Source organism: Sciurus carolinensis, chromosome 3, assembly GCF_902686445.1.
Source record: "Sciurus carolinensis chromosome 3, mSciCar1.2, whole genome shotgun sequence".
Taxonomy (NCBI): domain Eukaryota; kingdom Metazoa; phylum Chordata; class Mammalia; order Rodentia; family Sciuridae; genus Sciurus; species Sciurus carolinensis.
In genome coordinates this window covers 163,367,980-163,389,732 of record NC_062215.1, presented here as the reverse complement: position 1 = coordinate 163,389,732, position 21,753 = coordinate 163,367,980, and the positions used below count along the sequence as shown (strand labels likewise).

The following is a 21,753-nucleotide window of genomic DNA, read 5'->3' as shown; positions in this document are numbered from 1 at the left end:
TCAAAATAGCCAATTAGAGGTCAGGGCTAAAGTGAAAGGGGATAAAAGATCATAAAGACTGATGAAAGAAATATTGGCTAGGTAAACTCAGGCAACAAATTCACTGAAGCAAGGGATGAAGAGTGAGAGTTAGTTGTGGCTTTTACACCTCCCAAAATACTGTGACCAAGAGAGTTTCTACCTCAAACTGACCACTTTCCTTTATGCATTTTTCTTTATGACTACTTCCTTCATGATCGACTAGGGAGAACATGCTCATATTTGTCTAAATATGATCTAATAATAAGATATATTCCAATATGCCTATTCCTTTCTTGAGTAGGAACCTGCTAGTATGAAACAAGTGATAGGAGTTATCAAGTGGGAGTCTCTGTACTTTAAAATCATTTTTTGGATTGCAGTAGTATTATTTAAAATTTTTCTTACCCTAGAATTCTCCAAATATCTGCTAAAGTAGAAAGAACAGCACAAAGACATATGCCTAGTTTCAACAATTGCCTATTTGTGGTCATTCTCCTTTCTTCTATTTCAGTTCCTCTCCTCCCTCATATTATTTGAAGCAATCTCAGACAATGTCATTTCAGTCATAAATGTTTCATATGTATCTAAGAAAAGGACAAGGAGTCCTAAAATTTCTCAATACTGTTATTATATAAAAAGTAAAATTAAGTTCTTAATATCATCCAACATTCAGTTCATGGTCAAATCTTTAGTTGTCTCATGAATTTTTCCTGTTTAATCAGGATCTCAGTTTCATACATTGCCATTGACTGTGGATAGACTGTTTTGCCTAACTTTTTAATTTGAAATAAATATATACTCACAAAAATGTGCACAAATTATACAGAAAGGTCCTGTGTCCCCATCACCCAGCTTTGCCAATGGTGACATTGTATGTAACCAGAGTACATGATCAAAACCAAGAAATTGATATTAGATAAAATGCAATTAACTGGATAGCAGATTTGACTGGTTTTACACATGGTTATCTTTCTTGTATGTCTTGTGTATAATTCTACAGCTTTTTTTGTCTCTTCGTTTGAATTTATTTAACACAGTTCTCAAAACATTTGAGTGAAATTGGACCTCCTTTGGTAAGTAATATTTTAAAAATGAACAGGCAAAGTCTTTAGTTTACCCATGACACAGGTATAGTGTTTCCTTCTCTTATCCTACACTCTGAAGCACCTAGTTTTTTTTCCTATTGTCTAAAAACTAGAACAAGAGTACATTTGTGGTGGAATGTATTGTCACTTGCTGATAACTAGTTGAAATACCATTATCCCCTTATAACAGCTTTAAGAAACAGCCTTAAGGAATACAATGTGTAACTCTTCTTATTCTGTGCTGTGATACAGATTACATAAAGGCTGACAAATCCACATTGATAAGCATTAAGCATTTGCTGTCTTGAAAGATTTTTAGTTCTAATACTAGCAGTACAGAGTTACAGAGCATATTTTTTAACATTTTGTTGCAGATATATTAAATATGGTTTATGTTTCATGGATTGAAGGAAAATGGGCAGTTTTGCCTTCAAATTTGCTATTGACAATTCAAATCGTTCTAAGCATTGATAGGTTAGAAAGAAAAGTAAAAATCAATTTGTTTATTGTTGCTTTTTGCCATTTGGTAGCATTTTACACACAGGCTTCCATCTTCAGAATACCCTGGATTCAGTAGAAAAACCTTTTAAATGAAATTTTGTGCAATAGAAACTTCTTAGCAGTCAAAATTTAGATTGTAAAAAAATACATGCAAAACATACTTTTCTGAAAACACTTAACTTTGAACAAAGCACCGAACTACACAAATGCAGAATGAAAACAGCATTTTAACTCCACTGAAAGTAGTCATCATAAAACATGTAAAAGTCACCTAACTTCACTAGGCACTGTTCACTTTTTAAACATGAGACAAGAAAAAATATTGTCCACAAACTACGTCCCAGCTCTATGGCAGGTTTCAGAAAGTTTTCAACTTCATGCTTTAATAGCAACGAGGTGAGTAGGATCGAGATCTGGTTCGTGACCTGTATCCTCCACGACTCTAGTAAGGAGAAGGTAACCGCCTTCTGTAAATCTGATTCCTGTCTTGAGCAGCTTTCCATTCACCACCTCCTCCATCTCCTCCTCTGTATGATCTGCTATAGTAGTCCTGATCATCACAGCCTCGATCATATCCTCTGTCATAATAATCCCAATGGCGTGAGCTGCCATAGGTTGGTCTCCCCATGTAAATTCCTGGTGTTGGAGTATGTGGTCTTTTTGTTATAGAAAAATCAACTCTAATTCTACGTCCATCAAGCTCCATTCCATTGGCACATTCTTTAGCTTCCTTGGCATCATCTACATTTTCAAAATATACAATGGCAAATCCTCTTGAACGCCTAGACTGCTGGTCATATACAGTAGACACATCAGTAATGGGGCCGTATTTAGAGAACACTTCTCTCAGTTCTATTTCTGTGGTATATAAGCTCAATCCAAACACTCCAAGACAACAGTTGGGGTCAGGATTTGCCCCATGGCTAACATGGCGCCTTCGAGTAGACGTGGGAGAATGACTAGCCGTGCTGTCTGCGATGATCTCGACTGTAAGACCTGCTACCGGCACGTCTATGGGAGCAGGAATGGGAGCGGGACCTTGTATAAGGCCTCCTAGAATTCTGGATCTAGACCTAGATTCAGAGCTGGACCTGGACTTTGTTCTGGAAAGCCTGGAATCTTCCTTGGAGCGAGACCTTGCAGGGGTATGCCTTGCAGATTTCCCAGATCCGTGAGCACCTCCACTTCTGGAAGCAGAACGGGATTCCTGCTGGCCGTAGTTCTGCTCGCAGTAGCTCATGATTCCTGACGGACGTCGCTGCTCGCTGGGCTTCAGGTGGTTTCCAACCTCTTGCACATTCCCTCTAGAGGCTCCGCCGCGGCCTCGTAGGACTCACGGGTTGCCAAGCCGCTCAGAGCCGAAACGCTCCGCACCACCTGTGCACGGGCTCTAGCTCAGTCTACAGCTTTTTAAAATTACCATATATACTTCATATAACCTCCATCTCAGGGAATATACAGAACCTGCTAGTCACACTCTAATTCTTCTTCTTTAACCTCTGGAAACCACTGATCTGTTCTGTCTCTGAAATCTTAATTTTAGAAAATGTTATATAAACAGAATCATAAACCTTTTGATACTTTGTATTTCTCATTACTTTTTAAGAAATTTTCCCTACGTGTGAGAATCGGGAAATAACCATCTTAGAAAACGAAATGCCTACATATCTATTTTAAGCAAATGAATGTCCATTCATCCAACACTTATGCTTTGAGGATCTAAATGATTCTTGTAGCTCAATGGTAGATAAAAACCAGTTGCTTTCTTGTGACGGTGTCTGTGTCACGTGTTTTGCTTGGTAAGGTTGTCACAGCAGTGTCCACTGTCATAAACCAGGAGCTCTTTCAGGAAACGGATGTTAGGTTTGGCCTGTGTTTTAGTCTTTTCTTCTCCTCCCATGTCTGGGATCTCCTGACTCCACCCATAGGATTAGCCCATCTTAGTTCATTTAAGCTCCTTCAACAAAATACCATAAACTGGGTGGCTTATAGACAGAAATTTGTTTCTCACAGCTCTGGAGGCCGTGGAGTCTGAAGATCAAGACACTGGCAGTTTTGGTGTCTGTGAGAGCTTGCTGTAGGATTCATCATTGATATCTTCCTGCTGAGTCTTCATGTGGGGGAAGAGACTAGCTAGCCCTCTGGGGCTTTTATAAGGACACACTCTCACTCATGAGGTCTCTGTTCTCATGACTTAATTATCCCCTAGGAGCCCTGCCTCCCAGTAGGAATCACCTTGGGGATTAGGAATTCAACACGTGAATTTTAGGGGGACATAATCATTGAACTCACTGTAGGGCTGTCCCAGGCTTTAGAACCAATCCTCATCTGAAACAGAAGTGACTTGAATATCTGGCCTAGACCCACAGTATTCAGAAGACTGTCCTATATTCTGCCACTGTGCTTGGACTTGGTGGGCTGGTTCTGATCACAGAGTGACTTGAGTGTGGGCCAGTACTCACCCTGTACTTCATTCTTGTGAGTAGGTTTCTATGGTCTGGTCACAGTCTCGCTATTTTCTTTCTGTCTGAATACCTCTGGGGTTATGCTTATGCATAGGGTCCTGAGGCTAACCCCAGGCTTGAGGGATGCTGAGGTCACACTGGTTCCTGCTGGCCTGCCAGCCAGTCTGTATGTCTTATTTTTGCTCCTGCATTTATGGTCCCCATGCTCAGGCTCCCAGTTGCCTCTGAACTCTCCATCCCTGAACAGGTCGTCTCCCTGAACCACACTCATACCTGCTGCTCTTTCCTCTGCACTTCAAATTCTTCCTGCCAGATTGAACTTAAATCTGTAATTCTAGCTGGCTCTTTCCCTATCCATGGAAGAGTCCAGTTTCTAGGTTTTGGTCCTCTGGCTTGCCCTGATATGACTGGGTCATAGTCTGCTATATCCAAAGGTATTGTTACTGAAAGCTCGGTCCTTGCCCCCAATGCCAATCCAATAATGGGAACACAGTTTTGAGAAAAAGGGAAAAAGTTCATTGCTTTGCTAGCAAAGGAGAAACACAGGGAACTCCTGTCCCAGAGGCTGTGATTCTGCCCATCAGCAGTAACAGGGGGCTTTTAAACAGGTGAGTCAAAGGCTACATTCCATGGATTCTCAGTTGGACAACCACTTGTTAATTTGGGATATAGTCATTTTTGAGATCTTCTGGTACCATCCCCAAAGTCTGGATTACTTGTTTTCATGGTGAGACAGATAAATCTTAAGATGGGGAAGAAAGGTAATCCTGTTTCCCCTGAGATTAGGAATAGGGGAAGATTAGGGAGGAGCAGGGAGAGAGGAAGAGAAAAAACATGTCCCTTTTAAAAATAAGTTGCAATGGCAGAGCAGAAAGGGGTATATTCAAAGCATAAAGTGGACCACTGTTACTGTATGACATGGTTGTTTGACATGGTCTTTGTAAACATCTGCTTATGAGCTGAAGAACAACAGGAAGAAACCAGGTCATATCAATTCCTTCCTGACTAGAAGTGATAGGATACAGAAAAAATGGCAAGAGTATGGTCATGTGGGATGAAAACTGTTTGAGGAAATCGCAACACCCAATCACAAGTTAAGGTTGTAGTCTTAACTCTGTCACCAAGTAGCTGGTGACTTTGGAAGAACATATCCTCTTGAGAGCTTCAAATGTTTGAAACTTCAGTCTATAGAATAAGGCAACTGTACTCTAGATGATCTCCATATACTCCTTGTTTGTATAAATATGTCACAATAGATTCTACTTTCATATATAACTTAAAAAAACAAATCATAAAAAAAAGATGATCCCTAAGTTTTCCTGTGATTCTGGTACCTGAGGGTATTATAACCTAAACTTCAACCTCCTAGATAACTCTGGACTTGTCTCTATTGCCTTAGGTTGCCCTATCATTGACTTTTACTGGACTACTGAGAGCTTATATATAGTCAGGAACAGAAAGGAACAGAATCAGCAGGAAGTATGGTACTTAAAAGGGGATTTATTAGATTGGCTTACATGACCAGAAGCTGGATAGTACACAATGACCATCTGCAGGCTGGAGAGCTGGAAGAAGCAGTAGCTGCGTGGTCCAAGAGGTGGAAGCCCTAGAACAAGAGGGCTCAATGTTGCTACCCTAGTCTGAGACCAAGGTTTCTGGAAGCTCCCTGGAGAATTTCTGGCAGAGTCCTCTTGTAAGAGTAAAGAAGTGAGAGTCCTATATCCTCAGAAGAGCAGCAATCAAGAACCCATTCAAGAAGAATTGAGCTTGCATCAGTTGCTGCTTCCTTGTTCTTCCAACTTTTATTCCATACAAGCCACCATCTTATTGGGCAGTGCTGCTCACCCTTAGGGAGGGTCTCTACTTCAGTTGCTATCCCACATGCCAATCATTCCTAGACACACCCTCATTGACACACCTGGAAACCTCTTAATCATTGGTATCTCTTAATCTGATCAAGTTGACAATTCAAATGAACTATTACAGCTTACATTCTCCCACCCCAGCAGAACTGTTGACACTATAGATCTGAATGTCACCCTTGCTTAAAACCTTTCAATGCCCAATCCCCTCCCTAACATGCCCCCTGCCATTGACCTCAGGGTGAAATCTAAATTTGTAAAATGACCTTCCATGCTCTGACTTATTTGGTGCCTGCCTATCTTCCTTGCTCATCTTAAGCCCCTCCTAAACATCACATTTTGCACCTCAGCCACCCAGAAGTTGTTTTGATTCTCAGTGGGTTCTGCCCATCTGATTGCAGTTTGTCGTTTTAATCTCCTGTCTTCCCTATAAGTCTCTCTCTCTCTCTGTTCTATCCTTTAAATAAAACTTTTTGCTCTTTCCTCCTTGTGGTTTCTTGGGTGTTCAGTCTTCAACATAGAGGGAATGGGACTCCTTCCTGATTTTTCAGGGATGCAAGCATGCTTATCATTCTGTCCTTCACTTATCCCTACCTCCTGCAAATCCTCACCTTGTCTTGGTCTGAATTGTCTCCTACAAGGGTTAGGATTTCCCTCCTTCAGTTCTTCCAGGATCCACATGCCTCCTGTTCTATCCCTCTAAAGGCAAAGAACTTCTCTTCCAACTTCAACTGTCAAACCCTGGGGATGGATCCTCTCCCACCATCTTGTCATGTTTCCACAATGTAGGGTCAGTTTAACCAGGGAGATGTTGTCCTACAAGTGACAGTGTTAAAACCAGTGCCCACCCTGTGACCAGGAGCAGGGTGGGCTAATGCAGAGGCAACCTTACATGGAATCAAGAGCCAAACTCTGACCCCGAACTCTGGGGTTCCAATTCCAGCTCTGCCTCTTATTGAAAGAACTTTAGCAAGTTACCTCATTTTTCCATGCCTCAGTTTCATCACCTTCAAAGTGGAAATAACAGTATTTACCTAACAGGCTTATTGTGAGGATTAAATGAGTTAATGTATGTAAAATGCATAGAACAGTGAGTGCTACAGTACAGAGTAAGCATCATGTAACTATTTGTGGATAAAAAATAACCAAACAATGCAATCAAGTCACATCTTCCAAAGAAATAACCATTTTATTCATATTTATGAAGCATCTGCTAGGTACAAGGCATGGTTCCTAGTCACTGAGATATACCAGGGAAAAAGACAAAATGTCTTCCTTTATTATATCCCTAAGTGTTATACATAGAATACAGAAAGAATAGACAGTGTCCTTGGAGACTTCACCTTTTAAAGAAGTAAACTAGATATTATAGGATTAGAGACCTCAGTGATATTTGCAGTTTTTTTGTATGAATTCAGCCTGATTACAAGAAGCCACTGCCTAGCCAAGTGGTAAACTGTTGCTTGCTGGAGGTGGGTATGCTCTCAGGGGCACCATGCTCATCTGGGCTCACTGAAGTTATTGGGTAACTCTTGGAACAAAGTTTTACTTTGTTTTCCTTTTTGGTGTCCACCCTTCCCTTCCAGGGGAGCCAATGTGGGTGGCAATGGATGGGAGTTGGGAAATAGGAGAGTGTAGGTCTGGAAATCAGAGGATGGTCTTTCTGTCATATGTGGGCCAAATTAAAAGATATTCTTAAATTTAAAAAGACAGTATTTTCTTCAATAATATTGTGTCATATTATAGTAAGGCTACATACTATAGTCTTATTCTTCACCATATAAAGAAGAAATGCATGTTGAATTTTTTAAATAACAAGACTGGTTTTTAGTATTGTCTCCTGAATACCTCTAAATTATCAAGAGAATGGAGAAATTATGCTGTTTTGTTAAATGTAACTCAATGAATGCTATACATAGTGTTATATTGAAAAGGTTTCACAACAGGTCCTTTATTGTCTAACATGTCTTGATTTTTATTTTGGTGGGAGATGGTGGCCACAGCATAAGCTGTATAATGACACACAACTTAATATATGATCAGAACTGTCCGTGGTGAATGATTTTTTCCATAGTTAGATCACAGTTTCTCTGTCAATCTCTTCCCACTGTCTACAGGATTAGGGGAATAATTTGTGGCTGATGGATGGAATCCAATAGATTCATTCTCAACGATGTCTGCTTCATTCACTTTGGTACCTTCACCATCTGCTAATTTTAATTGAATGCATAGTATATGCTGAATACCTTGCCAAACACTTGATGTTATTTCACTTAATCCCCTCACCAACTCCATAAGATGCATAAAATGGTTTCTTCCATCTTGCAGGTGAAAGTCCTGAGGATAAGCTGTCCCCTCCCTCAGGTTGTGCATCTAGGAGATGTTAGGTTCAGATTTGAGCTCAGGACATGGTAGTAGAGAGGTCAAGCTCACACTGTTGTTCTAGGTAGGCTGCACAGCCCTGGCAGATGGATAGAGGGTCATTATTTACTAAATGAATAAATTGCAGGGTGGGATGAAATCAAGTGGGTCATCCGAGGACTCAGATCTTTAAATGCAATGTCCAGGGCTCTGGATCTTCACCAGCTGAACTATTCAAGACAGAGCTCGGGACTCAGAAAGATGACTCCAAGCACTAATATTTGGCTGTGATAAGTTCAAGAAGCAACCCTTCAGGGGCATCTATAGTGAAGCACATGTGTAGATCTGTAAAGTGGGATGGTGGTCATTGATGCCACAATAGACATTACCATGTTCATTCTGACATGGGCTCAGGAATGGAGATGAAAATGTTCTTTGACTTCCTTTAGAAGCTGGGGTGCAGCTTGGGCCCTGGGACATATGGAATAACTTGGCACTTGTCATTTTTCATCAGGGTGTGTTCTCTCTCTTGAGCTATCAGAGAACTTTCTTTGTTTTTCTCCTATTTATTCATCTTGGTTTGCCTTGTTATGCTACTATTTTGGGATGTCTTGTTTTTCCTGGTGGAGTGTGCTTTTGGAGAGTAAGGTTGGTCTTTGGCTTGTATTAGAAACCTAAAAAAATAAGGTCAATTAACTAGTGCATGTATTAAATGTATTTTAAAATAAAGATTTATTTTAGTGTAGTTTTAGATGTAGAAAAATAGTAAAAATAGTACACAGTCCCTGTATGAGCCACAGTTTCTTCTATTGTTGACATCAAACATTTTTATGGTATATTTGTCATAGCTAATGAGTCAAACTTGATACATAATTATTAACTAAACTCCATAATTTATTTAGACTTTATTAGTTTTCTTCTAATGTTCTTTTTTCTATTCTAGGATCCTATCTACACCATATTATATTTAGTTATTGTGTCTCCTGAGGCTACTCTTGGATGTGACAGTTTTACAGACTTTCTTTGGTTTTGATACTTGGCAATGTTGAAAAATATTGGTCATATATTTTGTAGAATGTCCCTCAATTTGAGTTTTGCTCAAATTTGAAACTAACCATTTTGAGATGAACAGAGAAGAAACACCATCCCCAACACAGGGATGTCCCTTTGTGTCAAGAGTATATACCATCAATCTGACTGAACGCTGCTGACCCCATCTAGTTGGTCTCTGGCTCATGTAAGGTACCTAATATGTGACTTCTTTATTTCTCCCTTTGTATAAACTTTGTAAGCAAGACACTAATTATAGCCCACATTTAAGGGGTGGGGGACTATACTCCACTCTTGGAGAGGGGGGATTCTTTGGTATTCGTCTATATGAGAGATTTTTCTACTCTCTCCCATTTATTTATTTATTCAATCCTTCATTTGAGTCAGTATGACTTTATGGATATGTAGTTCATATTTTGGGTTACTTAATTCAATACTACATTATACCTTTTTGTTGGTGTTGTTCAAACTATTTGTTTGGGCCAGTGGTAGTTCTTTCAGTTGGCATACACGTGTTTTTGACCTACGTCTATTGTTTGTACTTCAAAACAGTTTGGATATATACATGGTATGAATACCACATATATGTATACCATGTATATGTTCATCTGTATAACACAACTAATTATTTTCACATATAGACATCAGTACTTATATCAAGCTGAGTAAGTTCCCAGTGATATCTCTGATTATAATCCAATACCCCATGATCATTCCAGCCTTACCTTTTTCTTTTTAACAGAGAGAAATCTGGCTTCACCACCTATCAACCATTTACTTATTTGTTCAACCCTGGTATGTGTAGTTTCAGAGTTGTGAACTTGCACCACCATGAGAAACAACTTTATCAGCTACAGTATACTGCTTATGTATAGTTCTACTATGGAAATTTTAAGATCAACAGGTTTCTCTCCCCAAGGATGATTCCACTTGATGCTAGACACAGAATGACTCTGAACAATATATTTTGATGTGAACTTAATGCCAGTGAACTGTACGTTTAAAATAGTTAATATGGTACATTTTTTATTATGTATATTTTGTCACAATAAAAATATTTTGTCTCATCTTCTTTCAGATAGCCCAATACATTTATTTATTGTCAAAATCAAGGTCTTTTTAGTATAAACCCAGAATCTGTATTTTTTAACAAAATTCCCAGCATACACTGACTAGAATGAACCTTTTCTAAAAGAAAATAAAAAAATACACCTGGATGGTCTTGGAATCTGGGATCTCCAGCTGCAGTTGCAGCATTATGGAAGGTGCAGGGGTCCTCTGTGACCTGTCAGTGGCACTGGGAGTCCCATCTGGATGAGCAGCAGAGGTGTGGCCTTCTCTTCAGGCTGGCTTGAGGACCTTTTGCTAAGCCTTTCTGCTCATCACCAGCCCCGCCTGCCTGTGGGTCTGACTTTGCAGCTCCTCTTTGAGCTGCCTGGGCATCGCCCCCAAAGTCTTTGCTGAGTTGCAAAAAATTCAAGCTCTGCCTCCTCCACCTTCGGCAGGATCTAAGCATGTCAGAGTTGCCACATGAAAGAAAGCTGCTTGTTTCTCAGAGCAGGTTGCCAGTTGGATAACCAAGTATCATCCTCCCAGCCCATAATAAAACCTCCATAAAAACCTTTATTACATTTCCCAGTTTGTAGAGCAGGCTTGCCTTGGACCGGGGACAGTAGAAGGAGGTGCCATCATGGGTCCTCAGCCTGTTCCCTGCGGCTGTTTTCTCTGACACCTCGAAGGGCAGTCTCCTGTCTGGCAGTGAGCAAGGCTTGGTTCCCGTGCCTGACCTGGCCTGTGTAATTAGATACTCTGGCCAGACCCTATCTCATGACTGAGTCACCTAGAGCAGGGTGCAGTTACTAAGTCCTGGGAAACCTTGAAACTATCTGCCAATCCATTCCCTGGGGGTGAGAACTTATGTCTACAAGGAAAACCATATGGGGACTCAGCAACTGTCTGGATAATTTCAGGCCCTCTCCAAATTACTTTTGCTGATAAAATCCAAATGCAAAGGAACTTTATTTTCGCCTGTATGAATTGGTGAAATACTTCTGCTTTATATGCTGTTTCGTGCTTGTGAATGCAGGGTAGGTGAAGGAAAGACTATAATCCAGACAACTGACACATCACAGATGTGAGAATGTGTGCAGGACATCATGGACTAATCTGTATGCTCTTACCTTCCAAAGGTCGAGACAGCCACTGTCAGATAGTTGGGAGAGAACTTGGGGTCATAAGAGGGTAGCCTTTCATACGATTCAAGGATCTTGAGAAAGACATGTACACTGTGGTTTCCTCTTTCTTTGAAAAAAAAAAAAAAAGGTGTTGAAAGATTGGTGTAAAAGAATAAAATGACAATGAAAACATTTTATAAACTGTGATCAGTTTGGCCAAGGTGTTATTAGTTAGACTGGAAATTAGATAGTAGATCATAATCTACCTTCTCTAACATGCTCCAGGCTTGCCCTGATCCTGCCCTCCCCTGGGAAATTGCTCTGAGTGGTCTTCCTTATTTTCTTCCTGCAGTACAAATCATTCCCATACCTTTCCTCTACTATGACCTTGAGAATTATCTGTTTTTAAAGTTACAGCCTTGGCTTTGTTTGCTTCTTAATTCTACCTCATTAGCTACTCATTCATACTTCCCACTTTGGTAAAATTTCTTCTTATCAACTCCATGAGGCTGCCCCTGTGCCCCTTCCCCTAGAGTGCTCGGCCGCCTTGGGTTTCCCCTGGCAAACCACACTCTTGTTTCAGAACCCCCCTTGACCATAACCAAGACCATTCCAGCCCTCACTGAATTCTTCTCCTTGAAGTGTGGCTCTTGTGCCATGCTACTGTCTTCTGCTGGTGGATGTTGATTTGTGAACCATTCACATGAGCAATCACTGCATAATATTCCATGTAGATACCCCTGGGAATGAATGGGGCAGACTGTAGGAAAGTTCTGAACCAAGTTCGATGTGCCCCCTCTTTTCTGGGATAGAATATCTGAAATCCATTCTACTTACAGAGGAGAGTGAGCCCCATAGTTGTGTTGATCATTTTCCCTTATTATCTTTGCCACTCAACAATTGGGATTTGGGTTAGTTGCTTCATCTCTCTAAGTCTCTGTTTCTCTTGGTGGATGATGGAGGCTAAGCAATGTATCTCAAGAGGTTAAGTCATCTTAACCACATAGCAGGCACAGTGAATGTTCAATAAATGCTAGCTATTACTACTATTACTGAATACTTGATTTTTTAACTTTACAAAAAAGTCAGTGCCCTTGAAAATACTGCCTTATCTCTGTTTCCATTTTAGGTCATTCCTCAATTTTTCTTCTTCCCTCCTTGACCACAATTTTGGAAGATACCTCAATGCCTCCGTTTTGATATCCCCCCATTCTTCATTTTTATAGCTTGGCTTCCATTTTCATCACTCATAGAGGCTTCATATTTTAGCACATTTGGTAATACTCCAGTCTCAAGTTCATCAGGGACCTTTTCTCAGACTTCTTTCTTCTTACACAATCTGGCATGGTTGAAGGCCCTCCTTCCCCTCCTTGACTTACTTGACTTTTCATATTCCCCAGTTCCCATTCTCAGGTTCTTATTTGGTTGCTTCTCTTTTGATAAAATTTCTCCAGTCAGCTCTTAGCTCTTGACAGTCCTCTGCTCTTCGTAGTCCCTCTTGCTCTCTGGGCATTTTGCACCAGTACTTGCAATAGGTACAGCTCACTGCACAGATAGGCTCGTGATGTGTAGCTTTATACACTGTCGTGATGTGCAGCTTTATACACGGTCAAGTGCATGTTGAACAAGTGAGTGAGTGTGTGAGTGTGTGTGTGTGTGTGTGTGTGAGAGAGAGAGAGAGAGAGAGAGAGAGAGAGAGAGAATGAATTTAGACTCCTAAGTGGTGGTGGTTCTGGCCACCATTCTACTCAGTGAACAGATCATGGTTTTCTTACAACAGGCCCCAAACACAGTGTGCTACTTCTTTTGGTGCCAAGATGGCACCTCAATCTCTGCAGGCGTCAGAGGACCTGCCTGCTTGAGATAGTGCGACTGGATCTCATTGTTGAGTGTAACTTCTTGAAGGGACTTTCTTGAAGAGACTGTGTTGGACATTGAGTTTGAACTAACTAACCTGTGCACTGACCTCCAGTACAGATCCCTGACTCACCTTTGGAGAGTCTTTTCTCCTGGGATGAAGACCTTTGTGTTCTGTTGTGGCAGGCTCAACCTGTTTTTAAAAAAATTATTTACATTTACTCTCCTAATACTGTGTTTTTTATTGTCACATTCTAGAGAAACTTGAAACTATCTTTTTAAAAGTTTCTGATTCACACATAATAATTGTACATATTTGTGGGGTACAATTATTTTTTTGGGTACATGTATATATTATGTAACAATAAAAGCAGATTAGCACATCGATCCTCTTAAACATTTATCATTTCTTGGTGGTGAAACATTCAAAATCTTCTAGCTATTTTGAAATGTATGATACATTATTGTTGACTGGTGCAATGGAACACCAGAGCTTATTCCTCCTATGTAACATTGTACTCATTGGCCAACCTCTCCCCAGCCTCTCCCCAGCCTTCCTAGCCTCTGTTGCTTTTCTAATCACTCCCTAGTCTTCCCTGCCTCCTTAGTCTCCTTCCTAGCCTCCTTAGCCTCTCTAGCCTCTGGTGACCACTACTCAATTCTCCACTTCTAGGACATCAGATTTTTTAGATTCCAAATATAAGTGAGATCATGTGGTGTTTGCCTTTGTTTTTGATATTTTCATTCTCCATATTTCTTTCCTTAGAACTCTGGTGATTTCTCTTCTGGACTGATAGTAGTTTTCCAAGAGGTCTCTTCCCTTAGTAACTCCACCCTCCTATTCCACTCCCCATCCTGGCTGGAAAACTCTGTCTAAATATCAGGACCAATCCTACCACCCCTATGCTTAAACAAGTTTTTTGACTCTGCATTGAATGCAGCCCGAAGTCTTAAACCATTGACTTATTCCTTGAATAGAACACCACCTTCCTGCTGCCAAAGTTTTGCTATACACTGACCTCGGAATACATTTTCTCTTCTTCTGAAAGTTGAAATCCTCATTGTTAGGCCCCTTTCAGATGGCGCCTCCTCTGTAAAACCTTCTCTGGTCCCTGCAGAATTGCTGACTTCCACCTGGACTCTCAGTACTTTTTGTGATAACAGCACAGCCTGACTGGTAGTTGACATAGAAGAGTCCCTCTAAGGTGAAGGGTAGCGTTCAGATTTTGTGCCTTCCTTCAGCTCTCCTGGTCCTGCCCAGTGGTCTGTACACAGAGGGTTTTCCACAAATGCTGGCTACTAGAATGCATTTGTTTTGGGTGCTATTGGACTGGCAGATTTTTAAGTGGCAAGTGTGATTTCTGAAGCAGACTTCTAGATCCTTGTCTTGTTGCCTGGCAGCCCAAGCTTTGGGAGAAATGTAGACACTAGCTGATTGTGGGGTTTGACACATTTCCCTCTGGAGCCAGTTTCTTAGGGCTAACTGGATCCACAGTCCATCCCCTCTAAACCCAAGCCACTCAGGACTGGGATAAACATTGGCTCACTTCTAGCAGAGAGAAGTTGTGTAAGATGCATAGTACTGCACAGCAGATCATCAGGTTGAAATAGACGAGCCCTGTGATTCTCAGCAGGCTACAATAAATGCCAAAAGACAAAAAATGATTTTGCAAATCATATGTATTCTCTCCTCTAATGACCATTTTCTCTGCTGTGTTTGACCTGCACTGTACTTTTGGGAATACATAAGAGGTAAAAAGAATTAAAACTCACTTCTTAAGAAGTCTGCTTGGCACAAATGACTATTCTCTCACTTCCTTTCCTTCAGCTCTTGGTGGCTCTCCCCTGTCCTTGCTTCTCAGTCTTCACTTCTGGTGCTTTTTCCTTTGCCCATCATGGAGCTGTTGGTGTCCCCAGGATTTGCTCTTCTTACTCCTTTATCCATGTTCCTGATTCCAGTTTGCATCTCCACATGTCTGACCCTGGTCCAGATGCTCTAATTCCTGCCTTCCCAGATCCACAGCACTCCTTCCATTCTGTCATCTGTTATTTCTAGCATCCTATTTCTTCTAAGCTGAGCTGGACCAAAGATTTCTTATCTCCATTTTACAAATGAAAATGCTGAGACGTACAGGACAGACTCAGAGTCCCATACCAGGGCAGTCACACTGGCAGGACTCCTTGCTCCATGTGCAGTGCTGTAGTCCTTTAGCCATGACCAGGGGTGTTAACCTCCTCAGGGTCAGGAGCTCCACTTCTGACCCAGAACACCATGTGTTGGAATGGCTGGCTTCCCTTTAGATAGGTTGAAGAGCTCTGCACATCTACTCCTTTCTCTTCTGGTTTCATAAAATTTTTTCTCCTCAACCTTTCTTTTAGCATGTGAATTAGCATGGGAAACTCAACTTGCATGCCACATCTGGTCCTTCCTTCCTTCCTTCCTTCCTTCCTTCCTTCCTTCACTGCCCCAGCTCTATGGAATGTGTTTCATCCACAGCCTGGGTGAACCAGCAGCCTCCTTCTGCTGGAAACTCAACTGTTTCCTTTGGCTTCTCCTCAGCAGACCCTAGATTGATGGCAGTGTTCTTACAGTTTCTATTGATTGTTGGGCACCTGGGTGAGGAGCTCAGCAGGTCACAGAAGAGTTAGGCAATGTGTTGATAGCTCAGATCCAGCTTCTTCAGTTCACAGATGAGGGAGTTCAAATTCTGATCCTGAAGGGGCCACAAATCCAGTTGTTTGGCAGAGGGGGAACTCAATTCAGGTATTGTGACCCTGGCATGGTGGTGTTATCTTCAGGGGTGTAACCAGACAAGGAAACTGATAGGAATCAAGTGCAAGAGGAACATATGCAGGATTAAGCTCTTGGTTCTTGATTCCTTTGACAATACTAGTCCTCAGCCAACTGTGCAGGAGTCCTATGAGAGACTCACTTGGGACATAGCCTTTGAGTGAAGGCACAGCTTCATGTTTTTCTGGAACTGGTCATTCTCTTATCCTCTCAGGTATGGGAGGTCCCATTATTTCTTCTCTGTAACCAGGTATGGCTCTCTTCCTCCTAGACAGCAGCTCCCATCTTCTTCTCCTCTTGGACAAGTGTTCTGGAAATCTTTTGACTGACCCAAACTTCTGAAAGCAGAGCTTCTAGTTTTCTCCTTCTTCTCCTTCTCCTGCCTCCCCTTTTCTCCTCAATACCCCTCTTCCATCTTCTCTATTGACTCTTCTTCTTGTTTCCTCCATCACTTTCCTCTGTCTTCCTCCTTCTTTTGCATTTCCTTCTTCACCTCAAAATATACAAAAAGGTTTTTAAACCTACCTTAAACTTACACACACACAGACCTGAGACCATTCCTTGAAGATGAAGGGAGAAAGTTAAGATGATGATGATAATGATGATGATAATTAGTGAACTCACCAGCAAAAAGATGACAGGCCAGATGTGAACTGACATCTCCACATCCCACATGATCATTTGAAGTTTTCCATGAACATACAATAGGGTAGGAGTCATCGATCTAGACCTTCGATTATTGTAGAGAGGCTAAATGATGGAGGGTGGCAAATGAGAGGGCTCAGGGAGGGGGCCACTCAGATCTCTTTCTCTGATGACTTCACTAATTTACATTGCTAACTATATTAGTCTGTTCAACTACCTTAGCAAAAATACCACAGAGTGGGTGAATCATACAATAGAAATTCATTTTCTCATGGTTCTGGAAGCTACAAGTCTGTGATCAAGGTGTTGGAAGGGCTGGTTTCTTCTGAGGCTATTCTCTTTGGGCCACAAATGGCTGCCTTGTGTCCTTATGTGGTCATTCCTCTATGGATGTGAATTCCTGGTATCTCTCTGTGTGTCCAAATTTCTTATGAGGACAGCAGTCAGATGGGTAAAAGCCATCCTAAAGACCTCAGTTTATCTTGATCACCTCTTTGAAGATCTTATCTCCAAATCTGTTCTGAGGTATTGGGGCTTAGGACTGCAACACATAAATTCTGTTCGGGTAGGGGATACAATTCAGCCCATAATACTAACTAACCTAAGTTCCCAGGCCAGAAAATTACTCAAGGGCCTAAAACTCATTGACTGGAAGGGTTCTTGGCAGTTCTTTAAAGACGTTAAGTTGTCTGCCATAGTAGAACCACATATAATCACCAAACTCCAGGTTTGCAAATGTTTGAATTCATCAAGTGAACTTCATTGTTTCCACAATTGCTGAGTAAATTTTAAAAACTAGAACTTACTGTTTAACTGTTGGGATTCCTCAAAAATCCACGTTTGAAAGCCATTGAAGTGGTCAGGTAACTCCCAATGTGGGCAGCTTGGGATCCTCCCTGAGCTGACTCTACAATGATGAAAAGACCCTCAGCCCTTCCTGTAGCTGGCCTGCCTTCCCTGAACCTCCTGGCATCATGGCGAGGTAGTAAGAAAGTGAGATGAAGCCAGCTCCTCTCCCAGGACTCAGGGTCAGTAAGAGTGCCCAGGAAGGGCCTCTGGTGGGAAACCTGAGAGCAGAACAAGGGGCACCCTTGTTATTCCCAGTTCTTCTGAGCAGCCCAGGCACCTTGCCCTTTCATCTTAATGGGCAGTTGATGCTGTACATGACTCCTTTCTCGCAGAGTTAGGGCTTTTCTTTAAAGAAATAATTAGCAGGTACTTTTAAACCTCTCCAGTGATTCATCCTCTTTGAAATATTAACCTGGGGTTGTCTTCTTCAGAGAATAAAATAATGATGATACCAATTTATTTCATAGCCAGAGCCAGGCCAATTAGCACATGCCCTCTGCCCAGAACTTAAAAAAGACCTCTATAGTCTCTTTCCACTCTAACATGTCCTGAAACTCCATTACCAGGACTTCCCTTCAAATGATTTACTTTCTTTTTTTATTAATTATTGTTATTTTAATTATACATATGTATGGGGTACTGTGAAATTTGACACCTGTATATAATATGTAATGATCGAATCAGTGTAGTTAGCATTTCTATTTCTTTAGATAGTAAAATTTTGATTAACATGCAATAGTTGTACATATTTATGAGTATAGTGTGTTAGGGTTTCCATAGTAGAAGATTCTAGTGGGAGGGATCTGAGGTGGACACCCGGCAGGCAGAAGCTCAAGGGACTTGTGTGTTCTGAACTCTTGTCTATCTGGAATGTGAATGGAGGATCCATCTTCAAAGAGGATGGGAGAGGTTTCCTTATCATGGGAATGTGTGTTTCATTTGTCTTTATGACATTTCAAGGATGCTAGGAAGGATGTGTGGTTTATTGATGACACACAATCCCTTATATTTGTGTAACATAAATCCTCATTAATTTTCCTTTTCAGAGTCCGTTTCAGTACCCACACTTTTCCCCACTTTCTTTTCTTTTTGGTGATTTGTTTCCCACTGCAGCTTCTATGAGGCATGTAAGGCAAGAATTATCTAAGATTCAGAGTGGCAATAATGGAGGACATCTTGGAAATCAGCTGTGTCCAAGCCTCTCATTTTGTCCAAACCTCAGTGAGAAAAATTGAGGTCCAGAGGGTGAGTTTTAGAGGAATTAAGGGCTTGGGGGATGACAGGTAAGTTGGGAGGAATTAAGACTAAACCCATTGTCTCCTCACTTCTCTGCCTTTTCCATTTCACAGCTTCAGGTATCAAGGTGTTGATGTGTTTATAGGAATGCAGGTCAGATTTGGGGGTTATAAAGCTCATGATCTTGACAACATACTTTAAGGTAAGACTTAAGTTCAATTCTACAGTAACTTGGGTCTGAATTCCCTATTTCTGTCTTCTTTAGAAGTGAAGTGTGAAGGTGAATGACTTTTCAGTTAGAATACCACTGAGGTATCTTGTTCCTGGGGCATACTTAACACTGGTGTTCCCTTCTTTGCGTTTTCTTTTTCTCTGCAAATATAGGGTAATACAGGACCCAGGAGTCTATAGAAAGCTGAGTCTTAAGTCTTTGGTCCAATGCTCTCATGTCTGAAAGGACATGCTGAGCTATTGGTGGGTGGAAGATTAAACCATGTTGTTCAGTTGTTTGTGCCTAAGGACAGGTGATCTGAGAATGAAGTTTTACTTCATGAGGGTTGCAGCCAGAGGTGACCTTAAGCCACCTCAGCATTGACCTTCTAACAATTTTATTTATCTAGGTTCTGGTCAGTGATATACTAAGCTTGATAGATGTGCTTAAACTTGCTTGTGTATAAATAAGCTTCCATTTTGTGGAGTGCAAAATGGAAATAAAAATAATACCCACCTTCTAGTATTGTTAAAAGGAGTAAATGAGGTGATGCATGTATAGCATTGGGTACAAAGTCAACAATCTGTAAGAATAATCTTTATTGCTATTATTCAATGACACGAAGTCAGAGTGAACTCTCTTTCATTCTTTTAAGGATTAACCCATGATCCATCTGGTGGGCTTGATGGTGTATGAGCTGGGGTGCTTTGTGGAGGCCAAAAGTCTGTGCTCTGTACCTTTCTTTCTAATGTCTACTAACCAGCATTCTAGGGCTTTCCCCTGGGTCATTTGTCTGCACTTTCTGTGTGAAGGACTACCAGATTTGTCTTCTCTCAGATAGGCAAGGACACCAAGCCAATCTCTCTTCACGGCGGAGCCAGAAGAAATTCAGCAGGAGGGATTTACTACTTCAGCTTGTAAATGAGTAGCTCTCTTCCTTCACCCCTCACCCCGGGCTAAGTTATTCTGAGGCTATAAAAAGATCCCTGTCCACTTCAAAGGGCTTTTTATCAGCTTATCCATACAGATCCTATTCAACTCTTCTCATTTTCAAAGGCAGAACAAACCTCTTGGCTGAACCCCCAGCTAGGTTCTTACCTTCCTTAAAATATCTTTAACTTCAATTAAACCGATCCCTCTTGGCTCCTTTTAGCAAATAGGTTGTCTTCACAAAGAGTTCCCTGACATTATCCCCCATCCACCCCCACCCTTGTCATTGACTTGTCATTTTGATCTGCAGGCAAATTTGTACAGAGTTAAGCAATGCAGCCAGCACCTGGCCCTGGTGCTGTGGCATCCTTTTAATATATTCTTGTTTCAGAGCATAGTAAGCTCTAAACCACGTCTGTGCCTATAGAGAGTGGCAGTAAATTAAGCATTGACTTGGAAATCAACAGCCTGAATTTTCTATGTGTTGGTTCTGTCACAGACCCTCTGTGTAAATTTGGTTAAGTCTGGGTTTCATTTTCCTATGAATAAAATGAGGGAGGTAAGTATAATCATTCACAATGATCTTTGCAACAATTATTTTGTTATAATAGCCTGTCTAAGCCTGTCTCCCCAGTAGAGTGTGTTCCTTGAAAGCAGGGAAAGTTGTCTCATCTCTGTATCCATTATTTTGGGAAACATGTCAAATAAAGGTGCCTGAGCTTTCCCCTGGTATACATTTCCATCTTACTCCATTGTAGCCAGATAGGGTTTTTATATTTTCTTGGCTTTGCTTAGCTTTACTCTCTCCCACACACTTAGCTGCCTGTCTCTACCAGGGTGACAAGTTCCAGGTGAGCTGACACAATTCCACTGTAGGAGGCAGAGCAACTCCTCGACTCTTCCCACCTCTTCCTGGTTGGATGCAGTGTCACATTTCTGGTTGAAGGTCTGTTTTCCTCAGAGACTATTGAAGGGTATAGATAATGCAAACCAGAGGAGGAGGAATGAGAACTTCTCAGTGGGTGAACTTTAGCCAGTGGAAAAGGGGAAATGGGAGAGAGGAAATGGGAGGGTGTCTGCAGATAAATCCTTGCATTCTTTTTATTTTTTCCAAGGGTCTATTTTTTTCCATACAACATGTGTGGAGATATCCAGTATAACTGAGTGACTCTTTGGGCCTCTTTGTAGTGTATAAACGTATGGTCAGCTGGATAAGATGTCCCCTTTGCTTCTCATTCTTCCTTGTCTCATGTCCTTTCCCCCTTACCCTTCCTTACCCTTACTCTTAATTAATAAGTAGGAATTTATTAATTCCTACTTCAAAGTGTAGGACTAGGAGCATGAACAGGAAGGAAGAGGCCTTGGTGGTGGTTCTTCAGCAAGTGAGGGTTCTGAAGAGTGGTGGCAGCATCTGAGTGGAACCTGTTCTCTGATGGTCCCTGGGTTGGATGATTCAATAATAGAGGCCAGTGTAGGCAAACCAGGACAAAGGCATTTTGCATGAAGAAAGTCCATCTGCTTTTAATCAGGAAAACAGACACACCACCCCAGATGCAAGTGAGAGTCTAGGAATTTGCTCTACACAAGGACTTTGGGAGCAATGCACACTGAACTGGTATCTTCGCCTTCTTATTTGGACTCAACTGCCACCCTGATTAAAAGCAGGGCTGCACAAGATCCGTAGAAGGGCACTTCAGAGCTAACAAGTGAGTCTT

The 21,753-nt window shown here is 41.3% G+C and overlaps 1 pseudogene; it reads right to left on the bottom strand.

Annotated features, from left to right (window-relative positions):
• Positions 1–1,989: 1,989 nt before the first annotated feature.
• LOC124979532 (transformer-2 protein homolog beta-like) lies at positions 1,990–2,847 on the bottom strand (annotated as a pseudogene).
• Positions 2,848–21,753: the final 18,906 nt, after the last annotated feature.